The 18,308-nt window shown below is 39.3% G+C and overlaps 2 long non-coding RNA genes across 2 annotated transcripts in view; one reads left to right on the top strand and one right to left on the bottom strand.

The window, feature by feature from the left end:
- The window catches only part of LOC121262588, a 31,738-nt gene that overhangs the window by 8,243 nt on the left and 5,187 nt on the right, over nucleotides 1–18,308 (top strand). The gene's annotated exons all lie outside the window — the stretch shown is intronic.
- On the bottom strand, nucleotides 8,197–9,587 carry LOC121262587. The gene is made up of 4 exons (XR_005940140.1): nucleotides 9,390–9,587; nucleotides 9,141–9,240; nucleotides 8,955–9,051; nucleotides 8,197–8,453 (listed from the first exon to the last, which is right to left on the bottom strand). It is a non-coding gene; the product is annotated as an uncharacterized LOC121262587 (long non-coding RNA).

Genomic DNA, 18,308 nt, shown 5'->3' with positions numbered 1-18,308 from the left:
TTTTCTCCAAGAATTCTTTCTCAAAGCTCTAATTCTCTGTTTCTGATTCACATATTTTACAAGCTTTGGCAATGTTGTTGATCAATTCCATAATGAGTATTGTTTTACCCACTCTAGCTCCCCCAATTCTTGGTATTCCTATTCATTTGTCACTTTTTGCAAAATTAAATTTAAGAAAAAAAACGTTTATGAATTGACTATTCATTTTGGCTTTTTAGTAAATATTACGAGATGCAATAAACAATAAAAGATCATTCTTCTTCGAAAAATGCTTCTTTTTTTTGGGTTTCAAACTTTTTAATCCTCAATCACACTTGTTGACGTATCATATTGTAAGCACCTGCTATTTAAGTAGCTAATAAATGAAACTACTTAAATTTTGTCACATAAAAAGGTGTGAATAAGAAGAGAAGTGATAAGATGAAGACTTATACTTTTTTGTCAATTTTAATGTTAAATACTCCTTGTGAAGAGGAAAAAATTCCCATAGCCCATAAATTGGGCCAAATCCACAAAGCCCTCACTAAGAACAAAAAGGAAGACTAGAAAGAGATAAGAAGGGACAAGAAAAAAATATGAGGGCTGCAAATGTCAAAGGGAGGTAGGGGACAAGAGGGGAATGAGAGGCTATAAAGTGTCAGAGGATTAGGGGAGAGAAGGCAAAGGGTTCAAGCAAGAGAGACTTTTGAAAGAGGATGTCCAGACAATATAGAAAGAGACTTTTGAACTAATGAAATAGAGAGAATGACGAGGAAGAGATGAATGGATAAAGAGGGATTTTTTACAGATAGGAAGAGCTCCAACCTTCTCTATACAGTGAGATATGAGGATCCATAAGTGATTGTAAACAGATATATTATATTGGAGACTTCCCTCCCTAAACCCCTGTGGACGGAAGCATATTGCCGAACCACGTAAATCTTGGTGTCATCTCTTTTTACTTTCACAACACTTATTTCCATTCACCTCCATATACGTACGAACCGTCACCATACAGCCGCACTGGAACACTGTCGTGGGCTTCAAAAAATTCACATCGCGACACTACCTGCGTGGATTTGGCAAGGCCCGCGAAACACGATATCAATAGTGGCGCCTTCTGTGGGATCTATATTGTCCCATAGCTAGCGTGTCATTCGTAGGCCGGCAACAACACACTCTCAGAGCTTGCGTTGTGGAGAAGAACAAACTGAAGGGATGGAAGGAAGAGCTGATGAACAGTCTACGAAAACACAGAAGAAGGATGATTCTTTGGTGCACTGAATAAATTTCGAATAAAGAAGGGAGCTTCATCCAGATAAGTATTCTTAGCTTTCTTGAATTTTTATATTTATAAAAAAAGGACAAGTATATCTTTACACGCCCAAGTGGAAAGCTGAGCTCCATTACATTCAGTTCATTCTAATGAACTGCACAATGATTAAAGCACTTGATAAAGACCGAATGCGTAAAGATCACACTGATTGGACATTACAAGTGGAATATTGCCTACAGTAAACACACAAACACTCCTCTGGCCTGCACAGTATTCAGATAAAACACTATGCACTTAAGTGCACTGTGCATGAGCATGCACGTTCAACGTGCATACATGCACGTCATCATGCATGCATAAACAGTACCCGAATGCAAGGCCCCTTTGCACTCGCACAATGCATGGGGCCCAGCCTCCTATGCGCCTGGAGCTCACGGCACCAAGCCGCGAGCCCAGTCACCTATTAGTGGTTATCTCTTGGACCGCCAGTGGGCTCTGGCTACAGAACCACGGCCCCCACCAGGGGGGTCGTCAACAGTGGCACCGTCCCATGCGCACCACATCGTGCGCATGCACGGAGACCATGCCGTGGCCTAGCCATGAGGTGCGCTGGGACTGTCTATCTCCTCTGGGCTGGTCAATGACCGCCCACTCCCTCCAACGTGGTTCCGCACGAACCACATCCAGTAGCACCAAAAACCAACGCATGGCCCAGCCGTGCTGCGGATGGAAGAGGTACCGACAGAGGTCCTCTTGGTCTGCCGGCAACTTCTGACCTCATCGGTGTTGTCTCCAATACCTATGACTAGCCCACAGTGGCTATTTGTCATGCACCCAAGCACATGGTGCTGTGCACACAAACAAAAAATTGTCGGTGTCCAATCATGAGCACGGTTGTCTCGTCGGCGGTCAGTATGTGAACAGTCGGCACTTTCTCAGCCGCTACTTGAAATGCCGACGGGGGCCCTTGTCTACCCACCCTGTGTGCACCCCGTTGTGTACACGGGGGTTCTACGGTGGCACTGTGACCAAGCTTGGTCTCTAGCTCAGTCTCTAGCTCCGACACCACCTGCTCGGAAGTTAGTAGCTCGGAAACAACTGCTTGAAAAACACTAGACGGCCTGCTCAAAACACACCCTCATGGAAAACTATTATTCGGAAATCACCACACGGGAGTATACATATCATTGCACAAAAGACATGCACTATATACACGGGAAGCACCAGCTTGGGAAGGTTAAACAACAGAAACCACCACCTCGGAAGCATTAAAACAACGAAAACAACCAAGTCAGGAAAGTAAGATCTAAACCTGCTCATGCTCGGGAGTCACCAACTTGGAAACAGTTTACCAGAGGAAAAAGGCTTGTTGTAAATGCCTGGTGCAAACGCCATGCAAAAGGGGCTGACGTGGAATCCACTCATCCCAAACCTCCCGAATTCGAAATACTACCTAGCTATGAGAGAGAGCTGATGAGAGAGAGCTGATGAGAGAGAGATGATGAGAGAGAAAGAGAGCTGATGAAAGAGAAAGACCGAGTTGATGAGAGAGAGCTAATGAGAGAGAGACGACTCGAGGAGCGAGAGATAGAGAGAGTTGATGAGAGAGAAAGATAGCGCTGATGAGAGAGAGCTAATGAAAGAGAACATGTGCGTTTAGAGAAAGGAAAAAATAACAGTTCTTCTATATACAGTCGTTAGATACAACCGACGTACAATCGTCTATGCCACGTTAGACGCATATTATTATTTTTTCCTTTCTCTAAATGCACATGTTTTCTCTCACCAACCCTCTCTTTCTCTCATCAACTCTCTCTATCTCTCGCTCCTCGGGTCGTTTGGGTCGTCTCTCTCTCTCATCAACTCGGTCTCTCTCTCATCAGCTCTCTCTCTCTTCAGCTTGGTCTTTCTCTCTCATCAGCTAGATCTTTCTCTCTCATCAGCTCGGTCTCTCTCTCATCAGCTCTCTCTCACAGCCAGGTAGTATTTCAAATTCGGGGGTTTGGGATGAGTGGTTTCCACGTCAGCCCCGTTTGCACGCTGTTTGCATTAGGCGCTTGCAACAAGCGTTTTTAAACAAAAAAATAATAATATGCGTCTGACGTGGCATGGAGGACTGCACGCCAGTTATATCTAACGATTGTATATAGAAGAACTGTTACTGGAGAGTCACTATCACGAGAACCCTCCTTAGGGACATACCCTCATCTGCTCAAAACTCTCAACTCTTCATGGAACAAACTTGCATTTCCATCTGCATGAAATTTGGACACCATTGGTGAGCTCGGACAGTGAACAACTACGCCACATGGTGCGGTTTCTCTACTCGATTTGGTTTCTCTGCTCAGTTCGTTTTCCTTCTCGGCTCGGTTTACTTGGGATGTTCTACTCGGATCGGTATTTCTGCTCTGCTCGGGTTTTCTGCTCGGCTCAGGTATCCTGCTTGGCTCGAGTATCCTGCTCGGCTTTGCTCGCAGGCAAGCATGGACACTCCTTGACTAATCAACAATTCCAAGTTCGTTACTCAAAAAATTCATGTGAAATTATGTTTCTACTAACAAAGTTATTTTTATCATTGGAACGAGATGCCAGGAGCTAAAGCTCAAGAACCGCCCGACCTACCAGAAACAAGCCCGATCTCTAGATCGGCCACGAAGTATAAAGCATAGGAACCAAGCCATGAGCTTTGACCTGCTAATAGTTAATCTCAATGCAGTCTAAATGACTTGTCAAGCTTTGTGCAAGGATGCGAAACGATGCATTGGTGAGGGGAGCAGGGCTCTCGGCTCTGCCAACCTATAATGGCCAATCCACGAAGTATAAAGCACAGGAATCGAGCCATGAGCTCTGACCTGCTAACAGCTATTCTCAACGCAGTTTAAATGACTTGCCGAGCTTCGTGCAAAGTTATTGATGCATTGACAGTGACAAAATCTCCATCAACGGAATCGTCATCAAATAGAATCTCCATAAAATGAAATTTCCATGAAATAGAATCTCGTCAACGGAATTTTCATCAACAGAATCTCCATCAATAAAACTGAGTCACTAGACTCTCGCGAGCTCCATGCTAGCGCCTTATGCGGTCGAGTCCATTTGAGAAAATAGGAGCGAAAAGAAATTGAAGAAATAGGAGCAAAAAGAAACTGAGGAAATATGAGCAGAAACAAAACCTAAGGAAATAGGAACGAAAAGAGCCTAAGGAAATAGATAAGCAAGAAGAAACCGAGGAAATAGGAATGAAAAGAAACTAAGGAAATAGGAGCAGAAACAAAAATTGAGGAAATAGAAGTAGAAACAAAACCTAAGTAAATAGATGAGCGAGAAGAAACTGAGGAAATAGGAGCAGAAACAAAACCTGAGGAAATAACGGAGCGAAAAGAAACTAAGAAAATAGGAGCAAAAACAAAAACTGAGGAAAGAAGAACACGATAAAATTTTCTTTATAACTTCCAGCCCCAAAATGATGCTAAAAATTAGCGGAGTTCTGTGAAGGGGAAAAAATACTCATAGCCCATAAATTGGACCCAGCCCACCAAGCCCTCACTAAGGACAAAAAGGGAGACTAGGAAGAGATAGGAGTGCTACCCACCCTCTACGAGGCGGGGCCACCCCTTCCCCGTCCCTCGCCCCCACATGGGCGGGGGTAGTGAATTTTTCTCAGTAATTTGCCCCCGCTGATGCAGGGGCGGGGTACCCCGTCTGCTGCACGAGGTGCGGGGGTGGACCTCTATTTGTTCGCCCCCTCGCCCCTCCCCTCCCCTCCCCAACTACTCTGCCCTTTGTGGAGCTCGCAGACATATACTTGGTGTCATATGGAAGAAACAACACCACAAGCAAAACAAAAGTTCCAAGAATATGAAGATGATCATAGTAGAAGGTAGCCCTTCCAATTGAAAGAGAGACTGCAAACGAACCTGGTTGTTGGTAGTTGTTTGTATCAAGGGAAAGTGATGACATGGTGCGTAGTAGCTCAACACGAAACGGTGCGCATCACCCTAACATAAACGATAGCTTTGACCAAGGTACAGATTGCTCCATGACGTCGTATCCTTTGGACCCCTTCTTCTTCAAACTTCATCACTTCGCAACACACACACACTTTAACAGATCCTCCAGAGTCCAGAAGCCTCTTCTCAAATCCGAAGTCCTTGTCTTTCTTCTTCATCCCTTCTGTCGGAACCTTACGAAATCATAAGGATATCATAAAACTGTGGGAGAGAAATTGAGAGAGAAGAGGGACGAAGGCTATGATGTCTTAGCGTAGGTGCAATTAGTCTGGGAGAGAGATCAACAGAGAAGACTCAGAAGAGGTAGAAGATTCGAGAACAGAAAAGTGAAGGGGGGGTTTTCCCCTTCTATATGCAGGGGAGGGGTGGGGGACACCCTCATCCTGCCCCTGCTTGGGGAGCCAGATGCAGGCGGGGCCACTAGCCCCCCGCATCTGGGGCACAGGGGATTTGTCCCGCCCACATGGGGTGGGGCGGATGGGGGGCCCGCTATCCACCCATAGGAAGAGATAAGAAAGGACAAGAAAGAGAGATGAGTGCTGCAAATGTCAGAGGGAGGCAGGGGACAAGAGGGATATGAGAGGCTATACAGTGTCAGAGGATCAAGGGAAGAAGACAAATGGTTCATGCAAGGGAGATTTGCCAACTCAAGGTAGGTAAACATGTATGGTAGGGGAGGTCAAGCAAACCTATAAAAAGGGATGCCCAGACAACAGAAAGAGACTTTTGAACTAATGAAATAGAGAGAACGATGAGGAAGAGACGGACGACCAAAGAGGGATTTTTGACAGATAGGAAGAGCTCCAACATTCTCTATACAGTGAGATATGAGGATCCATGAGTGATTGTAAACAGATATATTGTATCAGAGACTTCCCCTTCCCAAACCCCCGTGGACGTAGGCATATTGCTGAACTACGTAAATCTTAGTGTCATCTTTTTTTACTTTTACAGCACTTATTTTCTATTCACCGTCATAGACGTACGAACCTTCACCATATAGCCGCACCTGAACACTATCGGGGGCTCTGAAAAATTCACATCACGGCACTACCTGCATGGATTTGCCCAGGCCCGCGAAGCACGACATTAACACTCCTCATCTCATACATGGAAAATGAAAAAAAAAAATCAAGGTCATGTTTGGTAAGTTAAAAAAAAATATAAATCCATTGGACACCATAAAAATTCAAATAAAAAAATTATACTTTGTTGTCAATTTTTATTTTTTTTATTAATTAATAAGTATTAATGGAGAAACTAGATCTCTTATCCATGCATATTAATAATTTAAACCATACGATAATTGTGTTTTTAAATAGATTTATTGAAATATAATTGTACGAGTATGAATATTTAGTTATTCGAGTTTGTTTAGGATTTAAACTTTCAAGACCCAAACTCAAATAATTCGACAAGAATCCAAATGATACAATTGCCACCTTTACCTCTATTTAATAGAAAATAGATTATATAGAATAGTCAAGATGGCTTTTGTGGCCAAATTTTAGTTTGAGTTAATTACACTTTGTTCCTTCAAATTTTCACTCAATTCACAATATGTTTTCAAAACTAATAATTGTATCAAGTAGACCCCCGAACTTTTAAAACTTCTTAATTTTCCCTTCCGTCTACCATCAGTGTTAAATCTAATGGAAATTCATTGCACGTGCTGCTCATGTGTATAACATTCACTGTGAAGATGTAATTTTCATCTAATTTATTATCATTGACCACGTAAAATATAAAATAATATGTGTTATCAATTAATAATAAATCATAAATCATTAAATAATTTTTTTTATTAATTTTATATATGGTTAATGAATATCAAATAATTTCATTGTATACGTAGATTGTTCATACTTGCTTGCAACTTAGGTATAAAATAATTTTATATATGGTTAATAATTAATAATTTATTATTTATTGATAGCATATTTTATTTTGTATTTTATATGGTCAATGATAATAAATTAAATAAAAATTACATCTTTGTAGTGAATTTCCGTTAGATTTAACACTACTGATAGATGGAAGGAATGGATTGGAAAATTTTGAAGGTTCGAGAGTCAACTTTAATGTAATTATTAGTTTGAGAGACATTATAAATCGAGTGAAAGTTCTAGAGAGTAAAGTGTAATTACTTCTTTAATCATTAAATAAATAAAATTTAAAAAAACTCCAGCAAAAGCTGCCCAGCAAGAGGACTAGCATTTTCTTAAATGTAAATTACAAATCGACGCCAGTGTCTCGCGGAAATAATACATTATTTAGTCCACCTAAATATGAATTTTTGGAGTTTTGACGTTGTTTATATGTGCCTTACCAAGCCCATTTTGCATCTCTGATATTGGCTCCACGTTTAGAGTACCAAACCTCTCCACCTTCCTTCTAAAATCCTCTGCATCCCCAACATACCCATATCCTAAACAAACCAAAATGTCTTGGTAAGTTTGGATAGCGACATAAGAATGCTTGATTTTAAATAAAAGTTTAAAATATTATTATTGTTTTAAAATTTAAAAAAGTTGAATTGAAATTTAAAAAAAGTAAATTGCATATTATATTTTGTATAAAAATTTAAAAAAATTGTACCGATGAGAAGAGAATTTTATGTCTCATCCTAATTGCCAAGCATACCATTATGTCCGCTCCAAATTCCAATGCCTCTCTCTGCCTCGGCTGGAAGTACTAGTAGAAGGCTGCTTATACTACTCTTTGACATCATGGACATACATATTAATGTATAAATATTTGTGTTTAAATAGAAAGATATAAATGACAAATTACATATTGGTATGTGGTATAAGGATGATAAATAGTATTTCTAAAATTTCCTTTGTAGCCCCAACATTCATATGATGAGGTATAAGCTCAATAGTGATCTTTTCATAATCAATGACAATTCGCGTATAAAAGGCTTTTTTGTCAAAATCAAATAAATAAAATATGGATAAATATAAATAACATCCTCAAACTACCAACCAATTTGTAATCACCCATTAGCTATCAATTTTGGCAATTATCCCCTCAAACAATAAAAAAATATCACAATGTAACCGTCCATAAAAATTTGACATATATACCCTTGGAAAAACTGAAACGCCTCCAATCTGACAAACAAAATGCTGGTGCCTTCTGCTCTTTTAAATACGAAGCGTCCTTATAAAAACCCCACCAAACACCTACATTTAAGTTAGAGAAGTAAGCTACAGAAAATGCAAACAAAAATTTGTGACAAACCAATTCATCCAATTGTTTGCATTTTCTTTTACTGATAACAATTCAAATCTCAGTGGCCTAAAGACACTGCATTCTCAGAATATTAGATAAGTACCAAGTATGTATATATATATATATATGTATATATATATATATTATTGGTACCCGCTGTCCGGGAATAGCGTCCTGACTAATCCCGGGGTGCACAAGCCCTCCGTTAGGAGTTTTTCACAAGTGCATCTCGGATAATTTAAAGAAAAAATCCTCAAATTCGATAGCCACTAAAGATTATTTGCACTCAAAGATAAAATAAACCTTAAATCTAAGGAGAGCATACCCCGAAACTTAAGATCTTTACCACTTGAGCCAACCCTTAAGGGTTAGTACCAAGTATATATAACAATTATTTTGACAGAGATAAAAAGGCCGACACAGGCCATATCATTAAATAAGTATATAAATACCTTTTCAAGGCTTCCGTTCTGACCGCCACTTGTATATTGGTTTAGAAGTCGGACAAGCAAGCTCATCCTCACGTAATTTGCGCTTCCGGCCCTTTTTCTGTTTATTGAATAAGATGTTTTTATTTCCAAAACTTTGACCTGCCACCCAATAGAGAATTAAAGGCAAGGAGTTTAAGATGCAAATACCTGTAGTTCCTTCTGCAATGCCATATCCATATAGAGTTTCTCCAACTGACTCACTCTATTCCTCCTTGCTTCCAGTTCTCTATAGGAAACAACAGTTTGGCTACATATGGAAATCGAGGTTATGTCACTAACAAACATCGGGTTCCTAGAATGATCACATGTAAGAGAAGCAAAATTTCAAGATCCAAATAAATAAAAATAATTCTGTCAATCAATCTATATCAATAATTTGTTATATTTTGACTTTACCTTCTAATATTATCATCATCGAAAACATCATTAGAAGGAGGCATTTTTCTCCTTTTCTTTAAACGTGATTGTATTTCTTTAGCTTCCTCCCTGCAAGGATAAGAAATGGATAAATAGATCTAAATACTTCATTTCAACTTCAAAATAAAGAGATAAGACTTGAAAATAATGTTGACACCACAAATAATTTGGAAAATGAGGGAGGGACATAAATGACTTTCATGACAACAAAAGTGAGCCATCAAGGCATAAAATTTAAAGTTCACCATCAAGACATAAGATTTAAAGCATCAAGAAAACTAGAAAATAAACACAAGGAAACGCATTTGAGTTTCCCCTAGGACTGCTAGTTTGCTTGGGATACCTGCTTATTTTGTTAAAACCAAATGCTCCACATCAAACATGGAGGCACTACACTCCAAGCAATACGACACCTTCAAAAGTGAGCAAAACCAGAAAGCAAATTTTATATTAATTGAAGTGAATACAACAGAGAGGCATAAACATATCAATATTTTTTTATGAGAATATAAAGACCACAATTATATTTAACCACAATCAACATTATAATATATAATCAAAATATCATTTATAAAAGCAAAATATCAAATTGCAGAAAATGTTCTTCTCTTTATGCATTCCATCCAGCCTCAAAGCCTTCATTTTTCTAAGTGCAACATCAAGTTTATGCTTTAACCAATGTGTGGCACCCCCAGCCCCCACCTCAACAAGGACCACGATGCTAGGATGTTGACGACACGGATCATACACCTCTCGCACAATGTGATAAGTGTGTGTACAGGCAAAAAGATGGTGTGCAGTTAAATTTCGCAGCAAAAATAAAATGAGTCATTAAATCTAAATAATAGTACCATAATATATTTAAATTACATCACTACAAATTATCCATAAGTCACTTGTCTCAACCCATAAGCAATAGAACATTACTGTCATCAGTCTGATTACAAAGAGTCAAAAATAGCACTTAATTACAAGTTGGACCTTCATGCTCATAACCGTCACCATATCCATCATTTGCATCACAATCTACGGTTCCAAGGAGCAGGACCGTAGGTGGAATTGCCACGGTGAGATTTCACAACATCCTAGTAAGTGGGGCCAAGACTAACACTCAAGAATGCATGGCCAGGGAAATGAAAATTATGCAAACAATTTATAAAAGGAGAAACTGATAATTTGACATTTGACATTTAACCAAAATTTAAACATAACCAAATAGCATTCAATTTCAACCATTTGACACAAGAAAAGAAAATGATAGTTTATACAACACAATTTGCCAAGTTAAACATAACCAAGTAGACCTCATGATTATCTCCGGCGACCAACTATCCGAACGTGTCTAGCCTCCACCAATCAAGAGGCACCCACTGGACCTGAGACATTTATTCTCTAGGTCTCAATTGGGTTCACTTGGCCAGGGACATTTATACCCTCTAAAACCAAGCTAGTTACTAAACCGGATATATTTATAACCCAAAGACATTTACACCCTCTGAATCTCCATTTCAAGAGGCAAACACTCCATTTCAAGAGGCAAACACTGGACTCGAGACATTTATACCCTCTAGGTCTTAGTTGGTTTGACTTTGCTAGAGACATTTAGGCAATGTTTGGGATGTGATGACTGATGAGTTGAGAACATCTCATCTCTAAAACTTCTCATAATTTCCTTCCCAAACATTACTCAAACATAAAACACTCTTCAATTTCACATATTCAACTTTTTCATCTAAACATTACATATTTATTACAATTGTAACACCCCGTACCCGAAGGGTCAGGAAGTTAGCTCCTGTCTCTTAAAATAACAACCCAACAATACTGATATAAACTCCAAATGACAAAAAGAGCAGCACTATAATACATAAAACTCCTTTAATCAAAGAATACATTCCTCCACAAAGACATCCCAGAATTCCTCGAACATAGATAATAAAAAATATCCCCAAAGTCTCAATAAAAGTCATCAATATCCAAAATACTACTCAAAGAAAAATAACAAATTTTCTGAACAAGTCTCTCCACTAATCAATTGTACCCTTTGGCACTCATTTCTCCACAAATTTTCTGAACAAGTTTCTCCACTAATAAAAGTCTCGATGATGGAACGACAAGAGTTGAATGGTGTCGTATGGCTGGGCATGTGGCGTAGCAGCCTCCACTGGTTACAATGGCAGGCTTAGCAAGGAAAGAGGGTTATTGAGAGAGAGTCGAAACCATATACAGAGAGAGCGAGAGAGGGAGACCGAGACAGAGACAGAGAGGTGAGGATTGAGACTTACTAGCGGTTTCGTGCGATATCGTGAGTGGCGGAGGAGCTGGGTGTGTAAATTCTGTAATGCCTGCAATGTGCTAGGATTGAGTGTTTCGATTTATATAACTTTACATATTACAATGTGCAATTAATGAAAGAATAAAACTCAGCTAAGTAACGTACAGAAGCTAAACATATATAGAAAGTGAGAGAATAAAGGAGAGAATAAGATAAAAATGATCCAGCCGTTTATGGAGAAATATAAGGCGTGGATTATGGAAGGATTGTATCTCTGTCATTCCCCCTCAAGCTCAAGTCGCTATTGGTCTGATGCAGAGCTTGTCTCTATTGGAACTAAATTGTGGACTGCATAATGGCTTTGTGAAGACGTCTGCTACTTGTTCTTGACCTGGAACATGTGCAAGATTAATAATTCCCGCTGCCACTTTCTCACGAACGAAATGTATATCAATTTCGATGTGCTTTGTTCGTTGATGAAAAACTGGATTTTTGGCCATGCAAATTGTACTAATATTGTCTGAGTGTAGTGTAGGTGACGAAAGCTTGTATCCCAAATTCTTTAATAAATTCATGAACCAAAGAATTTCAGCAGTTGTTGTTGCAAGACTTCGGTACTCTGCTTCGGCAGTCGATCGAGCAACTGTGCTTTGTTTCTTTGCTCCCCACGACAACAAGTTTGATCCCATGTAAATGGCAAAACCTGATGTTGAACGTCTATCATCTTTTGACCCTGCCCAATCTACATCACAGTATCCTTGTAGAGGAGAGATTGGTGATTTTGTGAAGTGGAGACCAAGATGTATTGTGCCTTTTAGATACCTGAAAATTCGTTTGATAGCTTGTAAATGTGGAGCTCGTGGAGCCTGCATAAACTGAGAAACAAAGTTAACAGCAAAAGCCACATCCGGTCTGGTGATGGTGAGATATTGGAGAGTTCCCACCATCTGTCGATAGCATGTGGGGTTGTCAAGAGGACTTCCTTCGTGAGCCGAAAAATGTTGTCCTGAAGCTAGGGGTGTTGACACTGGTTTGGCACCATCTAAAGCAAACCTTTGTAGCAGTGACAGTAGATAGCTAGATTGATGCAAATACATATCTTCACTTGTGCGATATACTTGTACCCCAAGGAAATAATGGAGGTGGCCGAGATCCTTCATGTGAAAAGCTATTGATAGTTTTTGAATCTGTTCAGCAATCGATGAAGAGGAACTGCCTGTGAGGATTATGTCATCCACGTAAATCAAAAGCATAAGTACCTCAGACTTTTCATGCCGAAAAAATAATGAGTTGTCATATGGACAACTTTAAAAACCCAATTTCATAAGATAATTGCTAAACTTAAGGTACCATGCACGAGGGGCTTGTTTAAGCCCATACAAGGCCTTGTTTAGTCTACAAACATACTCGGGATGTTGATGATCAATGAATCCTTGTGGCTGAGTTAAATAAACTGTTTCCTGTAACTCAACATGTAGAAAAGCATTGCTAACATCAAGTTGCTTGAGAGGCCACCCTTGAGATAAAGCCAGATGAAGAATTAATCTGATTGTGGCAGGTCTAACAACTGGACTAAATGTTTCATCATAGTCCAGGCCTTGAAGTTGTGTGAACCTGCGAGCTACAAGTCTTGCTTTGTAGCGTTCTATGGAGCCATCAGCCTTTGTTTTAACTTTAAAGACTCATTTGATTGTGACTAGATTCATGTTTGGAGATGGAGGAACAAGATTCCAGGTTTTATTTTCATGAAGAGCAGCAATTTCAGACTTCATGGCCTCTTGCCATTTTGGATCTTTTTCAGCTTGTTTAAAACTTTTGGGTTCCAAGTGTGCTGTTGCAAGGTCAGTTGTAAAACAAACTGGTATAGGATGCCGTGTAGATAAATATACCTTTGGTCTTCTTGTTCCATCTTGATTCCGTGTGATCATGTGATGTCTTCTTGTAGTTGCAGACTCAACATTGGGCTGTATTTCTAGTGCACGAGAGTCATGAAGTGATTCCTCTGTATGCACATTTTCGGCCTGCAAAAGTGGACCTGTAGTTGCAATTGGTGTTGTGATCTCTTTTTGTGATTCTTGTGCAACAACTTTTGGTAGAGGGCGATTTGTAAACCAGTTTGGTTTTGCCGAGATCAAAGAGTTTCCTGAGATCAATCATTTTTTTGAAAAAGGAAATTTTTCTTCATTGAACACCACATGTCTAGAAATATAGATACGACCCGTGACTAAATCCATGCACTTATACCCCTTATATTGAGATGTGTATCCAAGAAAAACACAAGGAGTGGACTTAAGTTGAAGTTTGTTCCGGGCAAAAGGAGTGAGAAGTGGATAACACAAGCAACCAAAGACCCGTAAGGAATCATACGATGGATTTGATTTAAACACCATTTGATAAGGAATATTTCCATTTAGTGCAGAACTGGGCAACCTATTAATGAGGAACACTGCAATGTGAAACGCTGTTGTCAGTATTTTTTAGGAAGGGAGGAGTGATCCAAAAGTGCAAGAGCTGTCTCAACTATATGGCGATGACGCCTTTCAGCAAGACCATTTTGCTCGGGAGTGGCTAGACAAGAAAATTTTTGAATTATGCCATGAGATGCAAAGTAACTTTTCAAGGAATTATTGACAAACTCTCCACCACCATCACTTTGAATGCATTTGACAGTAGTGTTAAATTGCAGTTCAACCATCTTAATGAATTTGGGAAAGATATCAATAACATCCGACTTGCGAGATAAAGAAAATAGCCAAACGTATCGAAAATATTCATCGATTATGATTAGATAGTAACAATAGCTATCAAAGGATGTTGTAGGTGCCGGACCCCATTCATCAGTTTGAAGAGTGTGTAGAAGTATTGGAACATGAGAACTACTATTTTGAAATGGTAATTTAGTTGATTTTCCCATAACACAACTTTCACAAAAATCTACTTGCTTATCTGAAATAGAAAGACATGGAAACAAAGTTCTAAGAGTTTTGATGTCGGGATGGCCGAGTTTGGTATGCCACGTATTGCCAGAAATTTTATTTGTGAGAAGAGCCATTGGATTGAGACTTTGAATGGATGAAGACAAGGTGTATAAACCATCGTGCACGGTTCCTTTAAGCATCACCCGATTCGTCCGTAGGTCCTTGATCAAAAAACCCCAAGGATAAAACATGAAACAACACTGATTGTCAGTTGTAAATTTTGAAACCGAAAGCAGTCTTTTCCGTAAGTTTGGCACAATCAAAGTATTGTTCAACTTCAATGAGGTATTCGAAATAGTAAATGTAGCAATTTTGATATAGGAATTTTTTAGCCATTACCAACCATTACCATATCAGTGCCATTGTATGGTTTAATACCTTGTGCTTCGGTTGTTGTTGGTGCCATGTGATGAGTTGCTCCAGTGTCTGGAAGCCAAGATTCGTCAATATTTTCACCAGCTTAAATAGCTAGAAAAGCATGGTATTGTTCGGCCTCTTCATCTGATGCACAACATGCATCAGCTTTGTGATTAGGACCACCACAACGAAAATAGGTGATGCGGGATTCTCGACCACCACAATTTGCATTTTGATTGTTATGTCCTCTGTTTGAAACTTGAGAAACACGACCCCCATTTGAACGTTCATTGGAATGTTGGCCTCCACAATTTCCTCTTCCACGATAGTTAGGCCCTCTGCCACGATTATACTTGTTGCTAGTAGGCTTGGATCCAGAAGATCGATTTGTATACAAAGCAACAGGAGAGGAATATGTGTGAGAGGAAATACGTAACTCAAAATCTCTTAGCTTACCAATAACATTTTCCAAAGAGGGAAAATCATCCCTTGCATTTATAGCTACTACAATAGGATCAAAGTTTGATCCAAGTCCACGAAGAAGGCAATTGATGAATTCATCATCATCATTTGGCTTTCCGGCACCACGGAGTGAAAGAGCCAACGATTTGGCCTTGTGTAGGTACTCTTCCATCGACGAAGCACCTTTGGTGAGAGATTGTAACTCTCCACGCATCTGTTGAACACGATCGCGAGTATGGCTTCCATACAAGGTCTCAAGCACTTCCCAAACCTCATGAGAAGTCTCACAATTTATCACCTGTGAGAGAGGAGCTTCCGACAATGAGCTATTGATCCAAACGCAACCATTTTATTGCCACTGGATTTGTTATCGATTGATTATTAACATCAATGATGATGGGCAGGGCAAGTCATTTGTTAGGTAGCCTAAAAGGCCATGACCTCGTAGGATTGGAAGGACCTATGCTTTGCATAGCAAGTAGTTTTTGGATGCAAGTTTGGTGGGGATATCAGGTAGATGTGTTTTGGTGGAAAATAATTCAATTGAAGAGATGTCATGCGAGAAAGGGACGTTTGAGGTAGAAGAAGACGACATATTTCAAGATTCTCCCTAGACTCTTGATACCATGTAAATTCTGTAATGCCCGCAATGTGCTAGGCTTGAGTGTTGCCATTTATATAACTTTACATATTATAATGTGCAATTAATGAAAGAATAAAACTCAGCTAAGTAACGTACAGAAGCTAAACATATATAGAAAGTGAGAGAATAAAGGAGAGAATAAGATAAAAATGATCCAGCCGTTTATGGAGAAATATAAGGCGTGGATTATGGGAGGATTGTATCTCTGTCAGGGTGGTGTGGACGAGTCATGCTGGCTCCAATGGCCTTCGTTGGTCACCGCGGTTAGTCTAACAATGAGACAACGTGATGTGGATGGAGTGAGAGAGACAGACAGAAGGAGGGTGTAGGAAAGTGGAGGTGAAGTAACTTTCCGATGTCAGAAACCGAGCGGGAGGAGGCGATGCTGGACATTCCACGGTGAGTGAGGGTGCAGACGAGAGAGAGAAGTTGGACTAGGGGAAATAGAGGCTCGGTGTGCCGAAGCCTTATGGGGCACGACGATCAGCAGAGCTTCACGGTGTCTACAATTGGAGCTGTGGAGACCAATGCAACAAGAACCAAGATGAATGGCATGGAGCCGAGCACGATAGCTAGTGACAAATCACAAAGAAGAGAGAGGGAGGCATGGGGGCCGGGTTTGTGTTGATGTTGCAAAACGGGGAGGAATCAATACTCAACAAGGTATCGAGGGCTGGGGGGAAGAAAAGGAGGTAACACAAAAGGGCTTGCGGAAACGATGCATTTTGTACCATTTTTTCTGTTGGATTGAGTTTTTGGTTTAGAACTTGGGCTTCACTCAAAACGTGGCCCGATTATTACAACAACTTTTTTAAATTTTTAAATAAAATATAAAAATTCATGTAATTTTTTTAAATTTTTAAATTAAAAAATATATATTAAAAAAATATATTCAAATCATTTTTTAACTTTATATGAGAAATGATATTTGCAGTTATAGATTATACTTATGCTGCGCAATCCCTTTAAAAAAATGAGTAAATATAGAACTCACATGAAAAAAAAAACTAATCGTTTTAATAGTTGACCCCTATTTTTCAAAACGATTACGCAGCGCTTACGTATTCAATAACTATATGTAACATTACTCATTCTATAATACATCTTAACTCAAATCATTTCACTACTATTCATAAATAATTTTACTACTACTCATAAAATTATCATCTCATCTCATTATCAAAACATGTCTTTATACACTATTGAGAAAATCCAAAAAAGTTTTTTAATAAAATAAACAATTAATTGAGACGAAAGTTTACAGATGTTTTGAAAGTTGCAAGTCTCACCTTAAAAATATGTTTGAATAATAAGTTTATGAATTTCTTGGTTAAAAAATATTATTTAAATGAAAAAATCTTTAAAAAAAACTTGGAAATAAATTTGGGATGGCCACCATGGGATGGCTGGCTACAACCACCCAAAGGCATTTAATGGCTGATAGCACTATTGATGGAATTATCATAGATTCATAACGCTTTTGTGTTTCAGATTTGCCGGACTGATGATTGACCCAGACTCCTAATCACAATCGACATAAGCCCTCAAAAATTTAACTAATTATCACTCTTTGCCTACCAAATTCTTTGCTCCTTTATTCCCCCATGAAATGATTGTGGCCTACAAGAAGGATGATTGCAAAGTTTAAGAGAGGTATTTTTTAAGTTTTTAGTATTTCTCTGTTCCAAGCCAACTCCAATTTCTTGTTCACCACATCTAGTGCTAGTTTCCATTACTTTGTCTTGCCTTCGGCTGTGTCTCTTCATTTTTCTTATGATGACACTGTCCAACTAGTCACGAGTTTTTATTTGTCTAGTGTGAAGGTTGTCCTGTCTTTTGGAGATTGCCTCTTCATTGTAATGCCCATGAGATAAGATGAGTGGGAATGTTACTTGGTCCATTGAGCAGTCACCTTTTTGTAATGTGTCATCTAATCTGCTGACATCCAACTCCTCGTGGTCATGCCCCTGAGATTGTGTATGAGAGAGCCTTATCCGATCCACGAGCATATACTTCCTCGTTGTAGACTTGTATATATGGGATTCTTATCTAGTTCTCAAGGCATTCATGCCTTTGCAAGTAGGCTCTTGAGATGTGATGTGTGCGAGTGTTGCATGATTAATGAGCTTCTCATTTACGTGCAGCTATAACCCCACTATCCAGATATAGCAGAGGTGCCATTC

This window comes from Juglans microcarpa x Juglans regia, chromosome 4S, assembly GCF_004785595.1.
Source record: "Juglans microcarpa x Juglans regia isolate MS1-56 chromosome 4S, Jm3101_v1.0, whole genome shotgun sequence".
In the NCBI taxonomy this organism is placed as follows: Eukaryota; Viridiplantae; Streptophyta; class Magnoliopsida; order Fagales; family Juglandaceae; genus Juglans; species Juglans microcarpa x Juglans regia.
The sequence above is the reverse complement of the archived record's forward strand: the minus strand, read 5'-3'. Positions and strand labels throughout refer to the sequence as shown.